Source organism: Anas platyrhynchos, chromosome 2, assembly GCF_047663525.1.
Source record: "Anas platyrhynchos isolate ZD024472 breed Pekin duck chromosome 2, IASCAAS_PekinDuck_T2T, whole genome shotgun sequence".
Lineage (NCBI taxonomy): Eukaryota > Metazoa > Chordata > Aves > Anseriformes > Anatidae > Anas > Anas platyrhynchos.
The window spans coordinates 121509873-121515328 of record NC_092588.1 but is presented as its reverse complement, the minus strand read 5'-3'; the positions used below and the strand labels follow the sequence as shown (position 1 = coordinate 121515328).

General features: G+C 41.6%; 1 long non-coding RNA gene across 1 annotated transcript; it reads left to right on the top strand.

Moving 5' to 3' along the window:
- Positions 1 to 1872: 1872 nt before the first annotated feature.
- LOC110354500 (uncharacterized) lies at positions 1873 to 4959 on the top strand. The gene is made up of 3 exons (XR_002406565.4): positions 1873 to 1910; positions 2090 to 2198; positions 2639 to 4959. It is a non-coding gene; the product is annotated as an uncharacterized lncRNA (long non-coding RNA).
- Positions 4960 to 5456: the final 497 nt, after the last annotated feature.

Genomic DNA, 5456 nt, shown 5'->3' with positions numbered 1-5456 from the left:
CCATGATCTTGTGAATCTGGAGAGGTCCCAGTGGACTGGAAGCTGGCAAATGTCATACCAATTTTCAAGAAGGGCAAGAAAATAGACCGTGGCAACTACAGGCCTGTCAGTCTCACATCAGCGCCTGGTAAAATTCTGGAGAAGATGATCCTTGAAGTTCTTGAAGCGCACCTGGGGGACAATTCAGTCATTGGTCCCAGCCAACATGGGTTCATGAGGGGTAGGTCCTGCCTAACGAATCTGAATTCCTTTTATGATAAGATCACCCACCTAGTTGATCAAGGGAAACCAGCTGACGTGATCTTTTTGGACTTGAGCAAAGCTTTTGACATGGTTTTCCGTGGGATCCTACTGGACAAAATGTCCAGCATACAACTTAACAAACACATCATATGGTGGGTGAGCAATTGGCTGACAGGCAGGGCTCAAGGGCTTGTGGTGAATGGGGCCACATCAGGCTGGCGCATGGTCACTAGTGGGGTCCCTCAAGGCTCCATTTTAGGGCTGGTCCTCTTCAATGCTTTTATAAACGATTTAGATGTAGGACTAGAAGGTGTTTTGAGCAAGTTTGCTGATGGCACCAAACTTGGAGGAGTTGTAGACTCAGATGAGGGTGGAAAGGCCTTGCAGAGAGATCTGGGCAGATTGCAGAGCTGGGCGATCACCAACCGCATGAAGATTAACAAGAGCAAGTGCCGGGTCCTGCACCTGGGACGGGGCAACCCTGGCTATACGTACCGACTGGGTGACGAGATGCTGGAGAGCAGCTCCGCAGAGAGGGATCCGGGGGCGGTGGTTGACAGCAAGTTGAACTAGAGCCAGCAGTGTGCCCTGGCAGCCAGGAGGGCCAACCATATCCTGGGGTGCATCAAGCATGGCATTGCTGGTCGATCGAGGGAAGTGATTGTCCCACTCTACTCTGCGCTGGTGCGGCCTCACTTCGAGTACTGCATGAAGTTCTGGGCACCACAGTACAAGAAGGACATTAAACTGCTCAAGAGTGTCGAGAGGAGGGCGATGAAGATTGTGAAGGGCCTAGACGGGAAGCCGTATGAGGAGTGGCTGAGGTCACTGGGCCTCTTCAGCCTGGGGAAGGGGAGGCTGAGGGGGGACCTCATTGCAGCGTACAACTTCCTCGCGTGGGGGAGTGCAGAGGCAGGTGCTGACCTATTCTCCGTAATCACCAGTGATAGGACCCACGGGAACGGTGTTAAGCTGAGGCAGGGAAAGTTTAGGCTGGACGTCAGCAAGAGGTTCTTCACCGAGAGGAAGGTGGTCGTGCACTGGAACAGGCTCCCCAGGGAACTAGTCACTGCACCAAGCCTGTCTGAATTTAAGAAATGATTGGACTGTGCACTTAGTCATGTGGTCTAAACTTTTGGGTAGACCTGTGCGGTGCCGGGAGTTGGACTTGATGATCTTTATGGGTCCCTTCCAGCTCAGGATATTCTATGATTCTATAAATAGTGTAGTCAGAGGTCATGGGGCTAGATTTAGAAAAATCCTGCATAAAGAAGGGATCTCAGAGAAGAAAATGCAAATAACATTAATATCAAGAAAAGGAATTCTGATTGCTAAATTCTTTATCTGTCATGACTAGACAGATGAAAATCTATGATGGCAAGTCTGCCTTTAAGGTCATTTTCTTTTTTATTCATTTCTTTATTTGTTTGTTGTTGTGTTTTTTTTAACAGGCTCCGTACTAATTTTGCTCACAGAATGACTAACAGAAATATGACCCTTGTGCACCTTTTGTAGTTAATTCATTAGGTCAACTCTAACCACTAAGCCTCTTGTCAGGTTATTTCTATTAGTCATAAGGAGCAATTGACCTTAAAAGACTGAAGCCAGACAGATGAGCCTATTCCACAAGGTCTCTTGGCTCCCCCTTGCTAAGTGAAACCTGCCAGGTGGGGATGGTCAGATGGGGATCATTTGACCTTTGCTATCTAGGAAGCATGGGGGGGGGGGGGGGAACGGCAAGGGTCAGGTTATCTAAGGTGCTTTTCAATCGTGGTGAAATGGACTTGGTGTTCCCCAGTAGGCTGCATTTTTTCCTTCAAGTTTTCTACTATTTCTGTTTTTACAGACTGTATGAGCTAGTTACATTGATGGTGCCTTCTCAGTACAGTAAAACCCTGGTGGTACTACTTCACTGTGAGGTAATTTGGCAGTGACTCAAGTTCAGAAACTGGCATGTAAGTGCTCCTGGGTTCCACAGTTTAATGTTGAGGAGTTTGAATACTTCCTTCACCCTGTCTGTTTTCAGTGAAATCACCTATATTGATTCTAAGCTTCCTTCCCAGCTGGTTTAAAAAAAAAAAAAAACTAAAAAAAAAAAAAAAAAACAAAAAAAAAAACCCAGAAGCTCAAGTGAATACAGATAAGCCTGACTTTAAAGAATGTTCTAAAGTATTTGTTAAAGGCTGTATGAAAATGGTACCATAATGTGAAGGCAAACTTTGGCTTGTGGTAAGCACAAACAGGTTTAGGTAGATATTAACTTGTACACAGTGCGCCATCATCATATGTCAGCTCATTGGCAGTAATGGCTTGGAATGAAGATGAGGAACCCAGTGTGGATGAATTGGCTAAATAACTATGGCAGTACAAACAAAGTCTCCCCTCTTCCCTACAGGCCTGCATCTGGGCTGTGGAGAAACTGTCTGAAGAAATCAACCAAGTTAAAGAGAATTTACCTTCCTCCCTAGCTGTACAAACCAGAGTCTAAGCTATCACAGTTAAGTGTCATTCTTTGAAACAAAAACAATGTAGTGGGTGGAAGTCCCATGCAGCGCAGGGAAGTAGCAAATTAAGTCCTTGTTTTGCTTTGCTTGTGCATGTGGATTTTGCTTTACCTAGTAATCCGTCCTTCCATGAGTTCTCATACTTTTTTTTTTTTTTTGAGTTCTCTCACCCATCCCCCCCAGAGAGAGCAAGAGAGTGGCTGTATGGTGCTCAGTTGCCTGCCAGAGCTAAACCACATAATGTTAATTTTAGATGTTCAGCATCAACTGCACTGTTGCGTGGATTTGTTCACAATGTACACTATTCACTAATATAGATTTGGCTAACAGTATAATAGTGAGGATCTGCTAACAACTGGATACATGTACTTCCCACAATAAGAGTATCTTCAACTCAAAACTTTGTCACTCATTCTAAATAACAAGCCTTTATTACAGAAAGGCAGTTAATCTTCTATTTTGTAAGGTGTCCTTGAGAGGAGGACATACATGATTTCAAGGCACTTCCAGTTTCCTAGGATACCATTTATATTGCCAGAGCCTTCCAGTCTGAATGTTGTCTGTTTCCTGAAGACATCATCCTACCAGCTGCTGCTTCTTCATCCACTTAAAAACACTGTTAAAGCCATAAAACAAAACAGAAAACATAGGTAAGACTGGCAACAGCCAAGAAGGAAATGATCAACTAAACAAAAAAGTTCCTGACTTTTTCCATTAATGAAAGAAACAGGTGCATAAGGGCAATTTTATTTCTCCTATCTGTGAGATCGATACCTAAATGTTTGCTTGCAAGAAAAATAACCAAAACTTAACATTACTAAGGTCATCTTCTGTCAGTGCAAGGCCTAATATTTCTTTGGCAGAGAACTAAGAAAACCAGAATGGGTTTGTTATTTGGAATTATTTATTTAAATACTGTGAAATGTTTAGAGTAACAAACAAGCTAGTATTAGCAGCTTTTTGAGATAAGGAATATTTGTCATTTAGCACGTTACAATCTGATGTTAACACATTGCTACCTTTAAAGTGGAACATTTTTTTTTTTGTAAGCCTCTAAATATTGTGATAGCTATTAGCTGCTGTTCATTTAAGGACAGTGATGTAACATGGCTGGAATTTCAGAAGCAAATCTGCAGAACCTGTTATATTTTTATTATATATTTGGACGCTTTCCAGTTCATGCTGTCAGTATAAGACTAAGATGGGCAGTAGCATTCAACTATTTTTTGATGCAGCTTAACAGTTTGTTTGGAAGGCCTTGGGCAATTTGATTAGCGCTTTTTGATGGAGCTGTGTCATCAACATGAAGTGGAACAGTTCTGCTTATAAGTATCTGGCAGGAGATCCGAGTTTCTGAGCATCACACAAGCATAAGCAATAAACAACATGTTATTGTACATTCCATTTTATATTTTTATAGCTGAAGAAAATTAATAATGCATGAGCATCCAATAGGTTTCCATAAAACTTTTCCTTCAAAATAAAACTACAATCTACAGCTTGTGGCAGTGTAAATGTCTGTACTTCATATCTGTGAGCACATATCTCTTGAGGCAACAAGAACCTGGGCTAAATTCTGGCCTTGCTGAAGACAGAACTACACTAGACTCAGATGTGCCAGCATCTCACCCTGGTTTGTAGAAGTGAATTGTGGTGATGTTGCTGCTCTGGAGACATCAGGTGCTGCTACTAGGCAGTGCAGATGGAAAAGCCAGCTCTTTCTAATACTCAGCTACCCTCTTGTTCTCCCATGTTGGGGTTGCAGAACAGATATTGTGTAGATTTTACTGCATTAGGGAATATGTATGAATTCAGACTTCCTTATGCCTGGGCTCTGAATGTTTGCTCTTTTTTTTCTGCCAAGAAAGTCTTTAATATTAATCATCCATAGGTGTACTGGATTTATTGGATAGAGGTTTATGACTGATGCTTGTTCTTATTTTGTCCTGAACTGTTACAAACTCATAACAGGTGGGCTGCAGGGTGGGATTTCTGTGCAAGGAGCACTGTATGAACGCTGTTTTCTGAAAGTCTGTAGTAGCATTTATAGATCCATAAACAGAAAAAGAAACACTTTGAAATTGTGTTAGACCTCACTGAACTATTAATGCCAAAGTAATATTTAAAGTATTTTCAACTTGTCTTGTAATTGAATCTCTGTTACTCTCATGAGCTGGAGCCTCAATTGATTAAAATGAGATGAGTACTTAAAGCCAATTGTCTTCTTTTTATGTTACAGCTGCAGACAGAGCTGAAATCCCAGGTATTTATCTGTAAAATCTTGGGTGATCTATCGAATTAGAACAAATATTGTTTTTTTTTTTACTTTGTCTTATTCAGTTTCTACGTATGCTTTAAAGCTGTAGTTGGATGGTAACAGATTTGGATCTGTGAAGTATGAGAACTTCACACACATATACACCCCAAGCTGGGCAGAAGTTGGGGTAAGGAGGTGAATTTTTACATTGCTTAGAGTACATAAATCAATGTTAACATTGGTTGTGAGGGAATAGTCACATGCAGTGTAATATAGAAGCACCATACATTGGTGCTAATTTACACTGGTGCAAATTAATCTATGGATGAAGTTCGGCCTGACAGACATAATCCTACAGAGTTTTTTTGGAAGATGAATAATTAGAACAAGTACATTATAATTTAGGACTTCATGTTGTGTTTGTAGCCTTCTCTACCTTTAAATGCTTTGGA